This window comes from Urocitellus parryii, chromosome 10, assembly GCF_045843805.1.
Source record: "Urocitellus parryii isolate mUroPar1 chromosome 10, mUroPar1.hap1, whole genome shotgun sequence".
NCBI classification, from domain to species: Eukaryota; Metazoa; Chordata; class Mammalia; order Rodentia; family Sciuridae; genus Urocitellus; species Urocitellus parryii.
The window spans coordinates 75,356,340-75,380,742 of NC_135540.1; the positions used below are offsets into that span (position 1 = coordinate 75,356,340).

At 36.2% G+C, this 24,403-nt stretch overlaps 1 protein-coding gene across 3 annotated transcripts in view; it reads left to right on the forward strand.

Moving 5' to 3' along the window:
- Arhgap24 (Rho GTPase activating protein 24) overlaps window positions 1-24,403 on the forward strand; it is a 721,844-nt gene that overhangs the window by 504,703 nt on the left and 192,738 nt on the right. Inside the window, exon 1 of one of the 3 annotated variants that reach the window (XM_077803276.1) lies at window positions 15,808-15,965. The exons of the other annotated variants lie outside the window; for them this stretch is intronic. The gene's annotated coding sequence lies outside the window, so the exon portion shown is untranslated. Of the gene's footprint in view, window positions 1-15,807; window positions 15,966-24,403 lie in introns of those variants that run through there. 3 annotated transcript variants of the gene reach the window in all.

A 24,403-nucleotide genomic window follows, 5' to 3' on the forward strand; every position in this document is an offset into this window, starting at 1 on the left:
TTGTATATTCCAAACATTGTATCAGTATTTTAAATATATATTCACTACTAGCTTCTTGTGTTTTATAGTTGCAGGGAGAATAATTTTATAGTTGCAAGTAGAATAATTTGGTGTTGACATTTAACTCTGAAAAAGCATGCGATATTGCAAACATTTGTGATAAACCACTAACAATTTGCTATGGTAGCCAGGCCATTATTTTCCTATATTAGGAAAAAAAAACCCTGGATTCAGCAAGCCAGTATTGTATCCCATTTAATATTATTTGCAACAATGATTAACTAGAGTGCCTGGGGCACTTACGTAAACAGCTGTTTCTTGTATTTTCCAGGTGATAAAACCTGTTAATTTGGCAACTTATAGAGGAGACATTAGATCCACTCCAGTGCTACTGGAATAATGGCATTCCTTTAGGCAGGGTACAGCTCCCAGTGACAAGAGAATAGGGAGGGAGTGGATCAAGGAAGAGGCCTAACAGAGAGGCTCAGAATCAGCCTGGACAGCATAAAGGCATCCAGAGACTTCAAGGGGCAAAGGAGATGTCCAAAAATGCCATTCATTTATCTTATGCTTGGTTTGCCTGTTTATTCACCTACTTCCTCCTTTTGAAGACTGAGCATATTTAAATATTTCTCTTTTATGCTCTGGAAATGTTGCTAGTGAAAAAGGGATAGTATTTAAATTTTCAAAATTCTATGGTATATTTAATAAAGTACCATCTAAGCAAGCACAGATTTATGCCTTTTTTGCCAAATATAAGAGAGCTATGGTTTTCCGTACTAAACACTTATAAAACACAAAAGCAGCAATAAACAGGATTGATATTAACATTACACATAAAACCCAAAAGTCAACATTCTATATTTTCCATATCCAGTGTATATATCACTTTTTTATAATGTTAATTTTCTGTCTCCTAATAAAATTTAAGACTCTTGAGGAAATAAATTTGCAAGTTAAAATTAAATTATAGAATTTAACATCTGCATCAGGCATAATGTCAAAGAGTTTACTACCAGCACTGAGATTTTCTTAAAGAATTTATTCACAGTTTACATTTACCATGAAGAAGTCTCTAAGTTAAGTTTTTATTTCTTAAGTTTTCCTTTAATCTTTCTCTCTTCTCATTTTATTTTGAGTTGTCATAAAGAGATACTGAAAGGATCCACTTGGCTCCTGGTGGGAGAGGATATTTTATTATTGTTCTCTCCTGCTATAGTCAATGCATTAAAAGGAAGATTCTACACAGGAATAGCTGAGCAATCAATAAAACGCATTCCAAAGCAATAATAATGTGAGGGAGTCATTGCAATTTGATTAGTGACCTTTTCATTCTTTGTAGAGATAACCTTTATTGATATCATTAACTAGATGAAACACTGGTTTGAAGCAGCTCTTTTAGCCATGAAGCTCTGTATTGATTGAGAAGCAAGATCTGAGATTTTGTTAGTGTCGAGCTGTTTACAGAAATAGGTGATACATCCCTCTCCTTTTCTCCAGCCTCTTGTTTTTTTCAACCAGCAGTGAATACTTAGGAGAAACCAAGGACATTTTCTTACCTTTGTTCTGTTTCTATAAATAAAAGTGTTTGGGTTGAGAAAGTACTTTCTGAATGCTCACAAAGATGAAGGCCTTTTTATCTTAGCAAGTCTGAAATGGCATAAGTAGATACCGGGTTTGGTTATTGAAATCGTCAAGAAGTTTTCATTATATAATTTCTTGTTAGTGTTTTCCAATTCAGAAAGCTCATACTACGTCCACATGTGTTTTTGTTTAAATGAACCAGTACACTTATCTGTTGCCCTAAGAAAGGCTATCTTATCAGAGAAAAAAAAAAAACAGAAATTTTTGCCTCTTGGCCCAAGTAGCTGATCACCTGTGAAAAGGTTTATCTGTGTCAGGTTCCATAAAATTGAGATAGAACTTCTGTTTAGCTTTTTAAATGAATTACTTGACATGGTAATCAAACCATAAATTTTAATTCTTGAAAGGTGATATTTACATGAAAGTCAACTTTTAAGCGGAACACACTATATTGTCTAGTAAAAAGAGTTTCATGAAAGGGAGCTATAACTTAAAACTGTGCTTTGTAGCTTGGTGAGTCTGACTTGGGAATAGTTGAGTTCATGGTACATAAAATGGTTGTGTAGTGACTAGAATTATAACATATTTGTTTTGATTGATTTTTGGACTAAGTTTAGAGTATATAAGTGGTATCTATGGATTCAGGATGAATAATTAATTTTTATCAAATAGGAACTGGGAAAGATTTGCTAAGGTACAAGTGTAAATGATTTTTTTTGGGAGGGACAGAAGAATTCTTAAGCATAGAAACTGTTTATATATTCCCCTAGGTCTCCAAGCATAAGAGTAGTTGAAATAAAGAGCTGTGGGATGGATATTACATTTTATATAGCAAGCTTTTTTTATTTTTTAAGAAAGAATACAACTAAGTTTAAGAAAGCACTGCTTCAGAGATAAATAATGAGTCTGGGTTTAAATTTTCTAATTCTAGGCTTTAAAGACAGAGACCAAGTTTCAGATTGAAAGTACATCTAAGGTCTGTGACAGTCATTTTCCTTTTTTTTACTTTTGATATTATACTTATTAATATATACTACTTTTTACAAATTAATGGGTTTTACTGTGACATTGTCCATATAGGTCACTTTTATTTCTTTTCTTTTCCCAGTGGGATTTGAGCCCCACACTTGCCTCACACTGAGCTACACACCAATCTCTTCTTTGAATTTTTATTTTGAAACAGGGTCTCCTTATGTTGCCCAGGCTGGTCTCAAACTTGTGATCATGTTGCTTCAATCTCCCAAGTAGCTGGGATTAGAGGTATGCACCTCTACTCAGGGCACACTTTCTTTTAAAACATGAAATCTTATATATATATAGTTCTTACAGCATAGTTCTTTGGTAATGAAAAGCTGAGAGCATAGCAGAAATAGATTTATACTCCATTAGATGAACTTGTGGCGGTTTTGTGTCAGCATGAATTTATTTTATTTCCACCCTTCAGAATTACAGTGTGCAAACATTAAACATATTTATTCGCTGCATTTTACCATGGAGTCAGATTTTTTGTACTTCACAATCTGTTTTCAGCCTGAAGTTATATCAACAAGGTAATGCAAAATCAAAATACTTAAAGCCCTGGGGAAAACAGTCATCAAAATAATGTCCCCATTTCCTAATCCTGAGTATTATGATGCACCATCCTTTCATATATTAGCAAAAGGAAATGGAGAAGAGGAAGGGGATAAGTAGACACAGAGGAAAAGAATAAGGATGGAGAGGAAAATAAAAATATTTGACGATGACTTTGGAAGTTTCTGTGCTTACATAAAGTACAATTCAATCACCTGGCACTTCTAGATCCTTACTGAATTGTTTCTTTAAGTCGGCAGTGTCTACATTTTTGTCACTCAAAATTGCAGCCCTTTGAGCAGCAGCAGCAACTGGGAATTTGTGAGAAGTTCAAATTCTCAGATCTCCATCTCCACGTGGGGGCCACAAAAAATTCAGAGATTTGAATTTTTAGATAGATCCCCAGGTGCTTAAGCATGTTGACTGCCATGTGACCCCTGAAAGTGCACTTCTTCCTTGGAGACCAATGACAGTGAACAATGAAACATAACATGTGAAAAACAACTACATTCTTCTGGAGTCAAAGCATAAATAAGAGAAAATATAAAATTCCCCATATGCACTTGTGCTTCCCACTAAAAAATGGATCACTAAGGCAATTCATTACTCTAACTTGAGAATAGCAAATGACACTCTGTCCATCCACTTTTCTCTGCTTTTAAAAGTTAAACAAAAACTTTCTCACAATTTTAATGTTTAACAAAGTTATATAAATGGCCTCTTTTTCTTTACTAGCTCAAGTCTTCAGGTAATGCTATTTGAATGTTTTGCCTTTTAATGAACTTGAATATTTCTCCAGATTGCATTGTTCCCAAATGACCATTTTTATATGAATACATCTTTCTTAGATGCACAGTTTGTTATGCATGTGTTATATGATCTTCATGTGTACACATGCACACACACACAGACCCACACACACCACTCCCACATTCATAGGTGAATGGTTTATTCCTTTGCTACACATCCTAAGACTGCAGCATGGTTTATGGGATTCCTGGGGCAGGGGAGGAAGGCATGTCTGTACACCTAAGAGCACTGTACACTTGAATTGTGTTTGCAGCAACAACAAAACCAACCTGAGCACCTGGTAGAAGAAAGAAGGAAAATGGCACCTATTCTTTGCCATGTAGATTGCCATGGAAAGGCAAGTTATTAAAGAAGAAAGAAAAGGTGCTTTAAAATTTAAGTAGCATATTTTAGTTGGGGTGGTAGTGAATCTTTCCCCAGTGATATTAACAAATGTCAAATATTATGGTAGATGGAAAGAAGAGCTTTGATCAAACTATGAAATTTTTGGTCTGAATTGACTCTCTTATTGTTTTTCTCTGGCAAATGATCCTCTGATGTGTGAACTGGGGAATACAGCTCATGTTTGTATATATGAGATTACAATGCTTACATTATTAACTTTTGTTTTGAACTTAGCTCCTAGAAATGGCTGTTGAGGATAAGGAGACATTCTAAGTGTATAGCCAAAGAAATGTACCAACTCCGGCAGAATCATCTTTGTTCTGAAGAAAACATAAACAGAGTTCTTATGAGGTGGGAAGGGTGTCAAAGAGATTGGCCCTTACCATCTCAGAGAAACACTGTTTAGATGTGGCTGCTGTGTTAACCATGAGCAAAGTGAAATGAATTGACATGACAACTTGCAAACATTCTGGAGCAAAAGACTAACAATAAAAGTAAATAGTTAAAAGCAAAGAAAGAAAGATGAGAACAAAGAAGAATGGCATGGAGAATACAGATGAAAACATGGAGAAATATAAAGTCCTCCATAAGTACCTAAAATGGGAAGTATTTAAGAACTTTTTAAGAAAACCCTGAATCTGGTATACCTGAGCTCCAAGGCAGAGTAATTAAACAGCAGAAACAAATGGTTCTAAGTTGAGGAGGCAAACTGAAAACTGAAGGACCTTTAAAAGTCTAACAAACAAATTAGAATCAAGAAAGATAGAAAGACACAAGCTAAAATGAGACCACTAGTGTAAGAGAGGAAAAAATTCTCTCTTGGAGTATCTTACTGAACCTAAGAATTAACTGACATAAAACAGACTAACATCTCTGAATCCTTGGATACTGTGATTTCAACAAAGATACTGGTATTAACAGTCCCTTTAAATTGATTAATAAACCAAAGAATGATTAAAATGGTGAGAGACAAACAGGAGAGCCCAATTTGTGAAGAAAGGGTATGTATTGAAGTCACTGTTTATTGCCTTTAGGTCATTTAGTGATAATGAACTAGACATCACAAAAAATCACTGATTAAAACATTGAAAGAATCAATTCCTTAACACTTGATAGAAAGCGGGCTATATATGAAGTGAGTCAATTCTTATATGGTTGTTTCCTGGCAACTTTTCCCACATGAATGGGACTGGGGTCATTGATGTGATTCATCCATCCATTCAAATCAGTAAACATATATTCAGTGCCTTTTTTTTTTTGCTAAGCATCTAGAATCCCATTGTATTTATATTTCTTAGCCATCTGATAAGTTGTATGTATAAGTTCCATAGCTTAAGGACAGAGGACAAGAGATTTTATGATGGAAAAAGAAGACATATTTAGTGTTGGCTTGCTTCTTTGTCTTCAAAGTTGAGGCAAATTGATTAATTGTGCCAAAAATTGCGGTAAATGAGTATAATATTTTCTTTTTCAAAACTAAAATTCTGGTTATACTTATGGGTGTGTATATGTGTTAAGTATATGGGGATAGGGTTAGATAGATATTAGATAGATAGAAAAGTAGGTAGACAGATTTGTAAAGCAAAATGGTGATAGTTGTTAATCCTTAAATATTCTTAAGTATTTTTGAGTGTCAAAGGGGTGGGAACTTTTTTACACTATATTCTTACATACTTTTGCATATTACTTCTCTATTAAATAGCAATAAACATAGTATAACGAAAAAGTTTGGCTTCCTTATATTTGGTTGCTTTGGAGCTTGGGGTTGCCCAGCAGTGATGGGCAATTTGTTTCCCTTCTTTTCTAAAGCACACTTGTGTCTAGGAACTTATAAAAGATTACAGACCAGAGAGATGCCTCCTTTTCTTCCTTTCTAACATTTTGTGTTGTAATGGTGGATTTAGTTTTTCATTGTGAAAAATGAGAGTGTAGGGAAGCAACTTCACACTTCTGGGGTAAAATTCTTTCTTCTGCATAAACTCAGGAAACCCTGATCTCCACTGTGTTTGGGGAGCTTAAATAGCTTCATACTTAAGAATGATGAAGCACATTGTGACTTGGCATTTTTATATTGATGCTTTTTCCCATAAGAAAATTCTAATAGTCCTGTTTTCCACTATAAAAATTAAATACCTCCCTACTCTCTGTTTGTATTCTTGGGAGTCTTAAAAGTCATTATTATTGTTGCCTTTAGAGTTGTTTTGTCAATAACTCGCTGTTTTAATTTCTTTATGACACAACAGATATCCTCACAATCTTCAAAGATAAATAAACCTCAAGCAATTTTAAAACATATGGGAGATAATTATCTCAATGAATAGTTAAATTTCACATCTGAAAAAAAAAAAACTTCAGGATAATCTTACTAAATCCTTTTATTTTATATAGGAGAAAACTAAGCCCCAGTGAAGTGAAATGTTTTGTCCAAGGTCACACAGCTAGTTGCAGACTAATCAAGGTTGAAAATGTAATTAGTTTTGACTGCTATCTCTTGTCTATACCTGGGAATGTTAGTTTTCAATGATTGCACATCCTCTTCCCTGTCTATCCTGGGAATGAAACTTGCCATGTAAGAAAAAATGTGTTCATCTCAGAAAAGAATTCAGAAGTTGGGAAAAAGAATGGATCCACAATAATTCAATTGGCTGTATATAAATATTGGCTCACTGATGGTTAATACATTGAAGAAATAAAGCCTGTACTTTTTTTTAAACAATCAAATTAGTTTGGGGGTAGCCATCTACTATCAACATCTTTCTATTTTATAGCCAACTTGTTTGTTCATACAAACACATTATTTTAATATGGGATATGAGACAGTGTATATCTGTGTATTAATCAAAGTTCTCCAGAGAAACAAGCAACAGGATATACCTTGATATATAGGAACAGATTTATTGTAAGGGATGGGTTCACATATTATGGAGGTTGAAAAGTTTCAACATCTGCTGTCTGCAAGCTAAAGGACCAAGAAAAAGAGTGGTGTGGTTCCAGTCTGTTATGATTTAGATACGAGGTGTCATTCAAAAGTTCCTGTGTGAGATAATGCAAGAGAGTTTAGCAGTGAAATGATTGGGTTATGAGAGTATAAATCTAACCTGGGCATTAATTCCCTGATGGGGATTACCTGACCAGTAAAGTAGGCAGGTAGGGTGTGGCTGAAGGAGGTAGATCCCTGGGGGTGTCCCTTTGGGGCATATATTTTATCTTTGTGAGTGAAGCTTTCTCTCTGATTTCTGGTGGGCTATTTTAAGCTACTTTCCTCTGACACACCCTTCTGCCATAATGGTCTGTCTGCCTCATCTCTGGCCCAGAACAATGGAGCCAGGGTGCCATGGACTGAGATCTCTGCAACAATGGGCCCCCAAATAAAGTTGTCCTCCTCTAAATTTGTTCCTGTCAGGTCTTTTGGTTGAAGCAGAAAAAAAAAAACTGACTGAAGCACAGTCCAAACCTAAAACCCTCTTAGAACCAGAGGAGCTAATAGTGTGAGTCCCAATCTGAGTCCCAGAGCCCAAGAACAAGAAGCACTGATGTCTGGGAGCAGGACAAAGCGGATGTCCCAGCTGAAGCAGAGCGAGCAAATTCACCCATCTTTGACCTTTTGATCTATTCATGTCCTCAATGGATTGAATGATGCCCATTACACTGGGAGGGTTGTTCTCTTTATTCAATTCACTGATGCAAAACTAATCTCTTCTGCAAACAGTTTCACAGACATACACAGAAATAATGTTTTGCCAGCTACCTGAGCATCCCTTAGCCCACTCATATTACTACATAAATTTAGCCATCAAAACTTGTTATCTGTAACTCTCATAATAAAAAACCACCACCGTAATACATATACATATACATATCTCATAGACACACACACACATACACACACACACACACACACACACACACACACACACACACGGGATTGAACTAAGGAGCATTCAACCCTGAGCCACATTCTCAACCCTATTTTGTATTTTATTTAGAGACAGGGTCTCACTGAGTTGCTTAGTGCCTTGCTGTTGCTCAGGCTGGCTTTGAACTTGTGATCCTCCTGCCTCAGCCTCTCAAGCCATTGGGATTACAGGCAGGCACCATCACACCTGGCCCATCACCATATTTTAATAAAAAAATATGAGAATAAAATTATTAAGGTAATATCACAAGTATTTCGGTTGCTATGGACTTCTTTACTGAGTTTTGAGCATCATGTTCAAATTGTGCAAGAGTTCTTGAATTTGTTGTCTTGCCTCACTTTAGGAGCTCTTTATTTTGTGTCTTATGTCCTTGTCCTGACAACTATCATTATCTGAAGTTCAGCATGAATGCCTACTTCCTAAATTGGGTTAAGGGTTCTGGTTTTTAACTGGAGTCCCATAGTAATTAACAACAACACCTCCTTTTACTCTCAAGGAGTTAAGGTTTGGACAATCATGTGTTATTCTATCCACAGTGAGTACAAAATATGCTAGAGAAGGAAATTTCCTCTATCTTCCTTTAAGGTGGATTTCAGCATTTTCTTCTGTTTGAGCCAGGTCTGTCCCTTTTTCTTTCTAGTGTCTTAAAGTTTTACCTATTGCCTTCCTAGATTCATTGAAACTGAGTTATCCTTCTTACTCCATGTAACTCAAAACACAAATATTTGACTTGATAGAACTAGGCTATCTGCCAAGTCCACTTTCCTTCTAGTTTCCACTGGCTGTCCTCATACAGTGTGTGAATAAGTCTCTCAAGCTTAAAAATAATTAGATGACCAAGAGGAATTTGATGAAGGATTTGTGCTTTGCAGGATAGCTAAACATGGAGTTTTATAGAAGCTAAGAAAATACAACTGTTTGTGTTGTTGAACTCAAATTTGAGTATTCTTATACCTAAGAAACCTAAACAATTCTGCTCCCAGAATCTATTATCTCTGCCAAATTATACTTTAAATAGTACTTTCAAGTCTTATCAACCAATGTCCAAGTTTTAAAAAGTGTTCAAAATTTACATTGCCCTCAAAGAGCTGGATAACTTATGTAAAGAATATGAGCTTTATCATCAGATGACCGTAAGTTCAAATTTTATTATTCCTCTGTTAAGCTGTGTGCCTCAGTTTTCTCCTCTGTGAATAGAATTTATAAAAAATGTCTTTTTTGTAATGAACTTAATAAATACTAGTTTCATCCAATTATAGTAATAGATATATTTTTCAGTAATATATAGAGATTTCAGAAATAAGTTTGTCTTTTCCACATATTCTTACCAATGGAAATTTCAAAAAATATCTTTTGAGGCCATTTCTATCACTCTATTCCCTCCTGCCTAATTTGAGACTATCACAATGTCTCACTTGGATACAGAAACAATGTCATTAGTAGTCTTTCAGACCACCTGTCCCTGAATAGTTTCTGCACTTAGAATTCTAAAAATAAAAAAATCCTCTGATTAAAATCCTTCTTGACTACCCATTGCCTTCAGGATAAAAACCAAACTGCTGCACATGGCTTTTGCCCATCTTTCCTTTTGCATATTTTATCCATTAGTTTTTGTCCTTCATTCCACATTCTAGCTCTGTGCAGCTACTTATAGTGAACCAAGTGGGTCCTATCCCCTGCCTAGAGTGTTACCCACTTCTTCTTTTACATTCAAAATGCATTTTGTTTTTATCTCCTCAAGGAAGAGTTCTTTGGTTATTTCCAATCTTGATTCCATGTAACTTTGATGCTTCCCTAGAACTTTATGCTTAACTCTCCAGTGTCAGTAAGGACTGGTAAGTGTTCTGAGGCAGGTCCCCCCTCCCCTCATACTCAATCATTGGGCACATTTTCTGGGCTAAACAAATATGAGTTTCATTAAATTCAAAGGTAGAACTTATATTATTCTGGGTAAAGAAATATTATCAACAATTTTCATTTACAAAACATATGTTTACAGAAACTTCATAACCTAGCACAATATAACCTAGCATAAGTTGTTTGGTTTTTTTGCTTGTTTGTTCATTTTTTTTGTTTTGTTTTGTTTGGTATTAGGAATTTAACCCAGGGGTGTTTAACCACTGAGCTACATCCCCAGTTCTTTTTGTTTATTTTTCATTTTGAGGTAGAGTCTCCTAAATTGCTTAGGGTCTAAGTTGCTGAGGCTGGCTTTGAACTTACTATCCTCCTGCCTCAGCCTCCTGAGATGCTGAGATTATAGGCATGCACCACCATCCCTGGCCCATCCATGTCTTATGTCCTTGTCCTGACAACTATCATTATCTGAAGCACAAAACTTTAGGCATCAGAGACTATCAATACATATCTGTAGCACTGATTCATTAATAAAACATATGTATCTAATGTACTTAGATTCATATATAGTTAACACTACAAGAAAAGGGCACATTTTTCTTTTAACTTTAAATGAAATTATCTTCCTGGGTGGCATCAGTTCTCAGGTACAAAATTCCCTCTCCCTGGGTTTCCTGATAGGAGGCCTATTGTGATTCTTGGGGAAAGTCATTTTTTATTTCTAATATTTTTAAAAAAATCATCCTTTCTGTCTTGCCATCACACAGTCACCTTTCTGAATGACTAGGTCCTGAGGGTTTTGAACCAGTCACAGTATCCCACAAGGTATCTGGGCCCCAGGACTCAGAGAAGCTGACTCACTAGAACAAGTAATTAGGAAGCAGTAGGACATGAGACAGGAGAGGAAATCTAATTTACAGCTCACTGGAGAGCTCTGAATCAGTGTAGAGTAGAGCTGAGATAGGAAATTAAATAAGCTCATCTCTCCAAAATTATTTGGTCTCCACAATTTTCATTTACAAAACATATGTTGCAAGTATAAGGATTTACCTTTTGCTCCTGAAGAGTTGGCAGGTGAAGGCAGCATCTTCAGACCACCTGGACAGGATAGAATTAACTCTAGCATATCTGCTGTTTCAATAAGAGAAACTTTTCCAAAGAGTTCAGGAAATCAAGGAGATGTCTAGAAGCTGGTAAGACCTTCTAGCTAATGCAATCATGGATCTAGTTAGATGTATCTATGTATGCATAAAGCCTATTCTAATTACTCAAGAACATTACCTGGACTTCTTGTTGATAAAATTTAGGGCTCTTTCCTTACTTCCTGTGAGTATTAGCTGCAGGGCCACTGGGAGATTTGTAGTGTTAAGCTGTTTGCAGAAGAAGAGTAGTCTTTACTTTCATGCTAATGGGTTTATGTTAAATATTTGTTGACTGAAGAGTAGTAGCTTGTGTGGGAAATATAATTGATTCGTTAAAGAAATACTTGTCAATGCCTATTTATATGAGATACTGTTCTGATCACTGGGAATGTGATTTTAAAACCCAAATCTCATGTTTCTGATTGTATTTATATCTTCTGGCAGATTTCTGAATTTATTCCAGAGGAAAGATAGTAAACATATTTCAGTGAACTACTTCAATAAGTAAAAAAGCACAAAAATAAATCCCAGATAGTGGTTATGCTATGAAGAAAAATTAAGGCAAGGAAATTGGATAAAGAATATATATGGAGGCCAAATATTCTCTCTGATAAGTGGATGATGATCCAGAATGGGGGAGGGCTTGGGGAGAATGGAGGAACTTTGATTGGACAAAGGGGAAGGAGAGAAGGGAAGCGGGTATGGGGGCAGGAAAGATGGTGGAATGAGATGAACATCATTACCCTAGGTATGTGTATGACTGCACATATGGTACGACTCTACATCCTGTACAACCAGAGAAATGCTCCATTTGTGTACAAAGAATCAAATGCATTCTGCTGTTATATATAACTAAATAGGACAAACAAAAAATGATATATGGGCAGAAGGATGGTTGGCAAGAGTGGTCAGGAATCTTTTTTCTGAGGAGGCAGCTTTGGAGATGAGTCTTGAGTGAGGAGACGGAGTCAGTTCTGTGAAAATATAAGGGAGGAATGTTCTAGACAAATCAAACAGCTGTTTGGGAAATTTGGTAGGACAGATAAACAGATGCTAAATCATGTGTACCTAGAAGGGTACAAGTGCTTCAGCATTTGAATTTATACTGAGGGAAGTTGGAAAAAGTTGTAGGGATGAAGCAGGGAAATCACTGAACAACACGAAACAAGAGAACAATGAGAAACAATTGGAATGAAGGCGAGTCATGATGGGAAAGTGCTGGATGGTATGAAGCAGGGGAATTATGGGCAAAATGACAAATCATTGGTGGGTGTGGAGTGGGGAATGATTACCCTGACTGCTCTGAGAAGAACAGGCTGAGAGGAGATGGGTTAATAAAGGAAGCTAGTGCCTGAATTGGTTTAAGAGAGTTGAGGCTTGAGATTTGTTATTCTATGCATGTTGGAATTGTATGTATTACTTGGAACTGTTAAAAACTCCCAAGCATGAAATTGCCTCCTACCAAAGAATATTATGATCTAGTCATTATCTTTGCTACTATCACCAAAGAGTTTGGGGATGCCTCAGTACATGCCTTCTTCTAGTGTTCCTGTAAACCTGAAAACTGAGAGGAGGAGATCAAGAGTTAGAGAATTCCCACTGCTTGCCTCTATTAATATAGCCTGCCCTAGAGTTCACCTCTGCTGTAAGTACTTTACCCATCAGTGAAAGTTAGCACCACATGTCCAGGCTTCAAAACACAGTTAACTCTTCCCTTCTAAACTCCTCTAGGATTCTGAAATTCAGAACATTGCCAGAGTGGGGCAACCTGGAGAATGTCCAAAGGACCTAAATATAGAGGGACAAAAATTTTCTTTAAATGGATGTGAAACATTGTGCTATTTTAGACTGTATTGAGCTGACATATTGACAGCACTTGCTCCCCTTCCATGCTTCACAGAAGAACCAGGCCGTGGATTACAAAGTAGGTTTGAGGGCCAATTTCCTGTTGCTTGCACTGGTCACCAAAATTGCTAGTTGCCTCCTTGCTTAACCTATTTTGAGAGACTTTGGTTCTTGAATTCAATACCTTAATAATCTATTGTCTGTGGCTCAACCCACTTCTGCTCTAGAGGATCTGCTTGTAACTTCTTTTCACACCTTCCTTCCTTCCTGAGGCCGGTCAGCACTGAGTCACCTTGACTCATTCCATCAAAATCTCTGGGTCTCTCACTCACAGCCTGCTTATCTTTCAAGGTTTTTACTCATGTTTCCTTCCTGCTCCTTCTAACAGACAAAAACTAAAATGTTCTACAGCAAGAACAAATTTTAAGAAATGAAAATAAAATATGGAATAGTTTTAGTAAATCAAAGTAATATGTATCAGTATGTCAAACTCATTGTATTTGACATATTAGTGAAATCTATAAACCCGTGTGTTAATGTCATTGGGATTTACATTTGCAGAGAGCATAATTAGATGTAACTAATTGAGAATAAAAGGAGAATAGGATCCTGCTTTCAGGTCAAAGAACATAAAGGATGGTTTTCTAAAAGTTCTTTCTCAAAATTTATGTTGTGAATCTCAGTTGCTCATTTGTTAGTGTTGGAACATTGATATCACATTCACTGATTCCTCATCATTTGGAAAACATGTTTTAGGAAATTAAATTTTCTTTTCTAACTATTACACTTCTATAATTATTTGGTCCTAAGTACATTACTTTCAGCAGAAGACCAGGATAAGAGTGGCTACTGTAAAGCAGATGAGAAATTTCAAAACCAGTAAGATTCCAAGTATAAGAATTAGTAACAGTTTGAAAATGGGTCTCAATTATTTGAGCATTAATTATGTCTTTGAATTGCAGAGTGTAAAGTAGATTTTGCTTTAATATTTAAGAAGCCAGATGAAATAGAAAAATTGATGGTGACCAAAGTGGATGCACTCTGGGCCACTTCATATTTTAACTTATCTTATCTGGGCAGGGGGTTGTTGAGATTTGGGCAACTCTGTGGTTAGTAGGTTAAAAAAAATATAAGGGCACATGCTTAAAGTGTGTGAAGGAATGCAAAAATAGTTATGAAAAATTGGCCTCATTTCTCATTTAAATGTTTTGATTTTATTTGAAAATTACCCTCTTTTCTAAAATTTCTATTACTTGTCAGTTATTCCAATATGCAGAGGAAAAATGAAGTAGGGCTTATAAGTGCTCAATAAGTATTTGTTAGATGAATTAATAAATGAATACACTTCAGAATGGGATATTTTCAAAAATTATTATAATAGGGACACCACTCCTTTAATTAGAGAAAAACAATTTCTTTATATGTAAGTAGGAAAAGCTATGTGAAAAACATCAAATAAAAATTATTATGCTGCTTCTCTGTTTTATTATCAAAATATTTAATCAATAATAATAATAATAATAAAGTAGGGACTGGGCCGGGTGCTGTGGTGCATGCCTGTAATCCCAGTGGTTCAGGAGACTGTGGCAGGAGGATTTCAAGTTCAAAGCCAGCCTCAGCAAAAGTGAGGTGCTAAGCAACTGAATAAGACCTTGTATCTAAATAAAATACAAAATAGGGCTGAGGATGTGGCTCAGTGGTCCAATGCTTCTGAGTTCAATACCCGGTACTCTCTCCCACCCCCACCAAAAAAAGTAGAGATTGGTAATGTAACTCAGTGGTAGGGTTTATCTCACATGAATAAGACCCTCTGTTCAATACCAAGGACTGCTAAATTAATTAATTAACAAATCGATAATAAATAAACTTGTATGTGGTGGTTTAAAAAGCTTGCCTTGAGAAGTTGAAAATGGATATTTGTGGCAAGAGCAATGTGTTTTTAGCTCAAGAACCATGTAACAAATAGTATTACTGATTCTGGATAGAGATATACAAAACTTACACCAGCATCCCCTAAAGTCATCCTCTACAAGGACTGATGAATGTTAACATCCCCTGAAAAATGGCAACTCCTGAGTTATAGAAGTATCTTGGAAAAATAGCAAAGGAAAAGATTATTTTCTAAGTATGCAAAGAAATTGAGCAGTATAGAGAAACTGTCAATATAGAGGATTTTAAACACCTAAGGGAGGTGTTTTCTTTGAGACAGATGGTTCTCACATCCTAATTGTATTACTGCTCCCACCCAACTCCTTCCAATATCAAGGATACAGAGGGAAAAGATAAAGCATTTCCTTTCAGGTATGTTAGTACAGTGGAAAGAATATTGAACTGCTCGAGTCATGAAACCTGCTATCTATTAACTGTGGCACCAACTACAATGCAAATGACCTCATACAAATAATATTTTCTCTGGAATTCAGTTTTCTCATCTGTAAGATGAGAAAAATTATATTTCAGATCCTGATGAATTTTCTGTGCTTTTTATTTCTTCTTTGTGTTTTTCTGTTTTTTTTTTTCTAAATGCTCAAATACTAGATTATTTAAGGTATATTTCCTTGTAGTCTTCCCCACCCTTCTTTCTTCAATATATGGGATAGCAGGATACTGACTAAGTCTGAAGGGAAGGAGGAGGAAGAAAATTAGCTACAGGAAGAGTTTATATCCCTGTCTACAAGAAAACTTAAATATAGCTACCACTGCTTTGAAAGGAATGGTTTATATCCAAACAGTATTTTCCAGACAAGCTCTGTACTTTTTTGCCAACAGAATTAACTTTAAACTGAAGGCAGTAGACAGTTAAACAAGAGTCGGCACTGGGAACAGCTGTGAGTAGACAAGACCAGTTACTTATAAGGTACTGTTTTTTACTCATTGAAATCTTCAGGGTTCCTTTGTGTTGGGGACAAGTATTCTGTGATCATTTGACCTTCTATTTCTCCCTCCTCACCTCTATGCTGAGAGCAAAGACGCTTTTGAAAATATTTGAGCTTTTTAGCTGTATTGTTTTATGGCTGTTGACAATGAAGCTACAGGATGACTTTGTTTTATTTTCAGGAATCAGATAAGTGTTATTTGATTTTAAAGCTTAGTTTAGCTTTGCTCCTTTGTGTGTGCATATGTGTGTATGGTTTTGATGTGGTTTTATTGTTCGCATTGGATAAGCAGGGATATGTTTAAACATTACAGGATGTATAGAATGTTCTTAACTGAGGGGGAGGGGGCTAATGCATCTTCAACTTGAAGTATGGAATCAATATTGAGCCAATCAGATAAAAGGACCAGCAAAGGGCAAGTCCAGGCACATGAATTGATTCAGTCTAGGCTCTGTAGCTCTTCACAGCTTGGGAGACCTGACCTGGAAAACATACTTTCCTGAATTGGGGTTTTATTTGTAGTTTGCTTCTATTTCAAATTTAATTTTAATCCCTCTTTCTCTTCATTTGTCTTTTTAAAAAATTCTAGTAAGCCTACCTATTTTCTTTTAATAAAGTTTATTTTACTCTAAGCTTATCTACCTTAAGGGAATAACACTCTTAAGAAGAGTGATATTTGCAATCAGATTCCACATCCCTGGGCTTCCAAAGCAGAAGAGAAATGGTCCAAAGTAGCCATAAAGTCGACAGAAAGGACCCAACAGAAAGGACCCTGTGGACTCCTGTCATTCAAAGTGTCACTCTTTTTTTCCAGAGGGTTTGGCTAACTAATATATTATTTGTTGCTGGTTCCTAAACAAGCAATGAAAACTATTAAGGACTTTGTGTAATGTAGAATTTCTAAGAAGTGAAGCTTACAAGTTTACTACTGAAAACTCCAAAAGCATCCGAAAGAATTCAGTTATTCTAGATAATTATCTTTCTGAAATCCACTATATGGTTTGATCTCACTCTAGAGGGGACTAAATACAATTTTATGTTTTGGGAAGTGCTCTGAATAATCATCATGGCTATACACTTGAAACTGAATGGTATCTCTCGGATCTGTCCTATGGTGTGTGAAGCTACTGCCTCTTAGGTCAAAAGGTCACATAGAATCACTATGATTTTTGAATTTTTGTATTATTTTTATAGGACATGTTTTGTCTTCCTAGGTCCACCCTCCACATTAAAAAAAAATTGAATTCTTTACTTACTGGTTAGCCAGTTTGTGTACCTCTAACAACTCCCTTCACTCTAAGCCACTGCTTAAAACTACTGTTTATTTTGAGATGTGAGTATTAAAAAAAAAAAAAAAAACAAGAAAAAAGTTTATAAAGAATTATGGATGGAATAAGAGCCAATGACTTTATCTGAAGTTGGCCCAAATGATTCTTTTAGGAGAAAGGGTTTGAGCACAGTGACATCTATTTTGGGTGCTCAGGAGCTGTTGGGCTCCTGCCAAGTTCTCAGTTGTTCTGTGTAGTAGAGGTTGCCATGGAACTGGTGCTGGAACACGTAACACGTTCCTGCATCCAATACAGAGTGTGCTCTTTGTTCTCCTTTCTAAAAAGTTACTGGAGGTATGTGTCAAGGAATCAGCGACTAACGGGATCCCCAGGGGCAGACTAATATTAATCAAGCACTGATTGTTTTACTTCAGTCCCATTCATGAACATGCTGTTTATATACATGCATTGTTGGGAAATAGCAGAACAATGTTTTGAAGGAAAAAGAAAAAAAAAAGGAAAAAGTACTCCTAGTTTGTGCAGTATTTCTATGTGAAGATCATACTGTAGAGGAGAAAAATGAATAAGGGGAGGCTAATTTTCTCAATGATTTTAAAAATTTTATTTCTTGAGCTATGTCCCAACGGAAATTAAAAGTTCTTGAAACCTAAAACATACTATGCAGCCATTTTATAAGCCGTATACATTCAGTGTGCAATATACGACAGTATGTGTTTTCTTATCTTCTAACACTTTGATGTTGTGCTTCTGAGAGTAAAAATGAGTCACTGATTCCTCAATGATCTCAGTAACCATGGTAATGTTTTTTCATTAATCCCACTCTGTGCAAGAACAAAACCCCCAACTGATTATTGTAGGTAGATTCATGCCTAGTAAACTGAGTCTAGGACAATTCTAAAGTCCAAATTTACTTAGAATTCTTCACTAATTAATGGATCATGCAACATGCAATGAGAATTGTGAGGCCTTTTGTGTCTAAGGACCTTTTTAATATTTTTTTAAATGTAAGTTTTACACAGTCACTGTAGAATTTTTTTTCTGATTGTTAAAGCCTCTTGAAACAATGATATGGGGACTGACATTTTCTGCAACAGTGAATTTGAGAGCTGTATGTATTTGAAAGTTTTGCCTCAGAAATTGTCTAGAAATTTTGCATATTTCTTCTCCCTGTGTCTTTCAGTTAAATAGCATGACTTCCTTTAAAATAAAATGTTATTCCAATTGAAACATGTCTCTTTTAAATTGAAAACTATGGTATCTTAAGTCACTGCAATAACGTTATTCTTCACTTGACTGAGTCTTTCATTTTCATCAAAATTTAATTTTCATATTCAGGCTTAAATAGGAAACTTAACATATCAAAGGATGTGTGTTTTACAGTGAGAACTGTAATACCATACAACCTAAATTTAAAATTCCTAAAAAGTCCATGTCTTTATGAATACACACTTAGGACCACTCCAATTTAGAAAGACACTTAAAAAAAAACACAACTGGAAAAAGGAAGAAGCCACTTCAATAAAATTGAAGGATGTTGGCACTCACGGATAACACTTTGCAAGGTTTCTTCACAGCATAACCTCATAAAAAGTCCCCAGAAGGCTCAGAACCCAGCCTTCCTAAACCAGGTTCAGGGAGCAAGATTTGTGTTTTCCAAGAAGGCATCAAGCTTACTGCAGTCAGTCATGGATAGGAAAGAGGAACTACTGAGATTTCTGAAGTTGTTAAGCAGAGAAAGAGATCACTACTTAGTTTTCATTAAAAATCTATGCTTATTTCATTTGCGACTATAGTCTCTCAGCAAAGGAAAGATATTCAAAATGACTCACATATGTTCTTATATATTGTCCTTCATGACAACTTAAAAGGTGATGTCGTCAAAGATCATCATATGTTGTTTTTTTGCTTTTTTTTTTTGTAGAAGACCAGTTTTGAACCTTAAATGAAAACAGCATTGACAACTGAAATGAAGCTGAAACTGCTGTGTTTCATTTTGTGTTTTATTGTAGGAGTAACTTAATTTACTGTTGGCTCATGCTAAATGTGAACACTTCATTAAGCAATGCCATTTAATAATTTATGAAATTGCTACCAGCAAACAGTAATTTGGAACTCTAAGTTGCTCTGAAGTAAAAGCATTGAGTATCTGTAATCAATAATTCTGGAAGTATTGCTTTCCTGTGCACTTTTCTCATTTTTAAAATTTTTCTGTAGATGGAAACCTTTTCTGTATCATCCAGAATGCTTTGGTGAAGAAACAAAACAAAACAAAACAAAACAAAACAAAACAAAACAAAACAAAAACACTATAGAGCTGTGTCGTATTCTATTCTATGCCTATAATCTATATAACAGAACTTGCCTCCTTGTGTCACGACCTACATGGTTTTAGTGTGTTCTGTTGTGAATAAAATTAGGATAAGCATTCTTTTGCATACAAGTTTTGTTTTTTCTTTTCTTTTCTTCTTCTTTTTTTTTAATAAAGTAGGGGAACTAAGCACAGAAATATTAACTCATCTAGAACCTAGACTTCTAAGCTTTCAGTCTGATTTCTATATTCAGACAAAAGAGGTAATGATTGGGTGATAGATTCACTCGGGGGCCGGAAATGAAAGCATAGTTTCCTTCTGTCTGAATAAGAGGTCAACCATGTCCCCTATTCTCTGAAAATCCCCAGAGAACGGAAAGGGTTCTCATACTGGAGAAAGAGGTCAAGATTCCACGCTAGAAGTTTTTATTACACAAGGAGTGATACACATGTAATAGCTATGGGAACATTTTTAAAGAGCTGTCATTTTGTTAATGAATATCTGCGAAAGCATTTCCTGGGCCACTGGTGTTTATGGAATTTTTAAACGAAATGTTTATGAAGATGGAACCAGGACTTGCTTCATAAATTATGTCCTTCTACTGGCACCTCTGCTTTTCCTCAGTGTACAACCACCGTTCAGGCCTCTGCTACACTGAACAAACAAACAAACACTCGACTTTCTCAACCTTCTGCTCTCTGCTTTCTCTCTCTGGTGCCAAGAAAAATTTCTGTGTTCTGTCTCTGCTTCCTCGCCTCCCTCTGACTCCATAGGCCTTTGCAGCTTGATGTTTATCTCTACCACAATGAAATCACCTCTCAGAGGGGCTGGCAGGGGCTGAAGCCATGGTTAAATCCAGCAGCCTACTCATCCTGTCTTTACCTTCTCTTCTGTCATTTTTACTGTTTGCTCTTTTGCTTCTCTCAACATGATTCTGCCTTGGGATGTTGAGGATTTTGTATTCGCCCATAAGTTCCTCTCCTCTCTGAGCTTTTGCTCTTCCCTCCTTTCAGAGGGTTTCTGACTTCTTCCCCCTCCTTAATTTGAGAGTCTCATTTATTTTCTTCCTTTGTCTTTCTTCCTCGGAAACTTTCATCTAGACCCATGGCTTCAACTTAAAGCCTAACATAGATATTTGGTCAGCAAAGCCTTTTCTGAACTGGTGCGAATTATAACAAAGATCTCCTTCCCTCCAAAGCACACCTTCCTGGTGGCAGGAGCTCCAGCTTGGCCACGAATTGAGATGAGTCAGGCCCTCCTCAGCCTGAACACTGCTCAGGCATTGGCCTCACTGGTTAGGGTCCCATCAGGGACTCCAGTTCTTTGACCTCCACATTTTTCCCTCACTCAAATCAATGCTCTTTTATCTCCTCCCTTGCTGCCTCTATAACCAGGTGCCAATTATTATAGAATTCTAAAAACTATCCTTGACATTTTTCCTTTTTATTCCCATGGTCATCATCTTGTTCAGAATTAATTATCACTTGTTAGTTTCCTGTCTCCTCTCCAGTGCTGTGCCTGACCAATCCATCTGCTGCACATCTGGCAATTCAAAGTTCAAGATTCCATAGATTAGATAGATAGATAGATAGATAGATACCCAGACTTGTTCAAGGAATCCTTAATAGATGGACAAGAACAAAGGCTGGGGAGTTGAACTTCAGGACTTGAGACACAGCTTTAGAACATTACAACTGTGAGCCTATGTGAGATATCTATTTTTTTTGAGCTTTAGTTTTCCACATGAAACAAGGGTAAGTAATGGTGACCAGGCATTTAGAACTTCGAGGGCCAGCCACAGCACTCTGTGCACCTCCCATCCTTTGCTCATTGCACACTGAGAAGAGCACATTTCATTTTGAGACCCAATCTCTCCTGTCTCTCCACATCCCCTTTCTCTCTCTAAGAAAGAGGTGTAATAAAAGTGAAATTGAGCATTTCTTCCTTTTAGCAATTACAAACTACACGATGCAAATAAACAGTTTTCTTTATTCAATGTTTTATGTGGTTTTCTTTCTTTATTCTTTATTACTCAATCAGGGAGGGGAGGGGAGGGGGGATAGTAGAGAATAGGACAGACAGCAGAATACATCAGACACTAGAAAGGCAATATGTCAATCAATGGAAGGGTAACTGATGTGATACAGCAATCTGTATACGGGGTAAAAGCGGGAGTTCATAATCCACTTGAATCAAACCGTGTAATATGATGCATTAAGAACTATGTAATGTTATGAACGACCAATAAAAAATAAATAAATAAATAAATAAATAAATAAATAAATAAATAAATAAATAAATAAATAAAAAAAAACAGGTAGAGTAGCCGTAGCCGGAAACCTATCTTATGGTTTTTGACACCAGCCTGCCTCATTAGCAGACTATTTCCCTTTTTTGGCAGAGTCTAATTTAGGTGGAAAGTCAAATTCAAAGGAATGACTAAAGGTCTGAAAACCAGCCAGGAGTGTTACTTCACTACAATCATATCCCAGAGTCATAGGTTAATTTAATTTTTCTCAAGTGACATGTCTGTCACTTCTGGTAGATAAACTAACTAACTATTTGTCCTTGTACCCAGTATTTTCTTTTAAGTTGTTGGGATTCTGTCAAGTGCCTTTTCCTAGAGACCACTATAATTATTTGCTGCTGGAGGACTTGGTGCTTCTCAGCATCAAAGAATTCTGTGGCATTTTTTTTCATTTCCTTAATCAACTCGTTAATAACTAACAAATGCAAGTTGCATAATCATATTGGAACTTGGATGGGATCTTAAAGAGCTTGTAATTAAGCTCCACTTATTACAACTGACCCACCTATTCTAACTAGGTAAAGCAACTTATCAGCAATCAGGTAGCAAGCCCAGCTTGTGTTTCTTGTGTGAGAACCTTGCACTCATACTGGCAACTCCTAGAACTATTAACTGCATAGTCTTAAATTCACGACATAAATAATCCTGAACCGTCTCTTTCCTTCTCCATCCATCTTTCACTATCAGAAAGAAGCACGAGAATCCAGTGTATATCTTGGAAGTTTGTTCTTTTCTTCATCCATAGAAGCTATTTTGGTGGAGGAAGCCTTCCCTTCTAAACACTGCTTGCCTTTGAACTTTTTTGGCTTCTGAAATGGGAATTAGTAGAATACCTAACAAATAAAATAATGGAACATTTGTGAACCACCCCCAAAGTACAGCTTCTAATGCTCCATAATGTTCTCTGAAGTAAATTGGACCTAAGACCTCTTTGTATATTTTTTAAAAAATAACATTATGGCAGTTTTATAATGTGAAATACTATAAACACACACATACAATGATGTGGGTTGGGGGTTGTGATAACTAACCTGATAAGAGTCAAAGTTTTATGTTTTCCTCCTTCTCCTCTGTTTTGTCACCACTCTGTCTACTTTCCTATGTAAAACATCTGGCTTCAGCCTCCTGCTGTCTCCCTTGGTGTACTTTGCCACATGCTGGTGTTTTGTCTGCCTAGAGGACTTTTCCTAGGTCTTGTGTTCCTGGAAATTGTTCCCTCCTCTGAGATCCTCTCCCTGATGCCATCTCTATTCTTACCACCCACAGAACTTTGCTAAAACTTTCATCCCTTTGCTTTTTAACTTCTTACTTGCTGATCCATTGTCCTAGTTCAGCTAGACGGGAAGCTCTTTGTGGACAGGGCCTGAGTCTTATTATATCTTTGTATGACCATTACCTGACCCATGAATCCCAAATTTTGAAGTTTGGTATTGCTATTATAAATGGGCATATATCTTGTGTAAGGTAGCTATACACGAGGATCTGTTATAGGATGGACCAGCCTTCATATCAAAAGTCAGTTGGAAGTAAAAAGATGCAAGCAAGAGACCATGAGCCTGCTTCTCTTCCCCTTTATTTTTTTTTAGAGTTTTTCTCTACATATATTTTATATAAATTATATATTTATAATTAAGTAAGATAACCCTTCAGGTGTTTCATTAAATGTTGCTTTTCTTAGAATCCTCCCCATTTGTTGGAGTTTCGGTTGTTGTTCCTTCACATGAGGGAGACTTAGACTCATGGTTGACATTCAAAAAATATTTTGCCATGTTAACTTGTGGTCTAGCCCATTGCATTTTGTTTTTCTCAAATCTCATTCATTTTATGACAAATATTGTCTAAGAAAACAGATGATTCAGAAAATAGTTTCAGGTAACTTTATTTGCCATAGCTTTAAAGTTTGGTATATTTGGGGATATTTTTATTTTCAACAGCTTTTGACTTTCCAAAAGCTAACCTCATAAGACTCTGGGATTCAAAGTTTAAATTATAAGGAAGAGGGAATGGGGGTAAAAATGATGGTGGAATGAGATGGACGATGTCATTACCCTAAGTACATGTATGAAGACAAGAATGGTGTGAATATATTTGTATACAATCAGAGATATGAAAAATCTTGCTGTATATGTGAATATGAATTGTAATGCATTCTGCTATCATATAAACAAATTTGAATAAAAATAAATGAATTAATTTTTAAAAAGTTTAAATTATAACGACAATGACAACAAAACAAAACAGATCTTTATCCCATCCCTAAGAGCTGATAATGATTCTCATAGTATTGGGGGCAAAGGGGAAAATCAAAGGGAAGGCAAAATGAAGGCAGATGCTTGGGGGTTGTGGGATACTGATGAAGTGATCCATGTTCTGCCACCCCTGCTCCATACCCTGGGTGGGGCAGGTAGGGTACAGAACTGGAAACCCAGAACACAGTAGGCAAATCTAAGAGCAGAGGAGCCTGTGGATCGCTTCCTGTGCAGAGTGCATGGAGGCTGCCAAATTCAAATCAT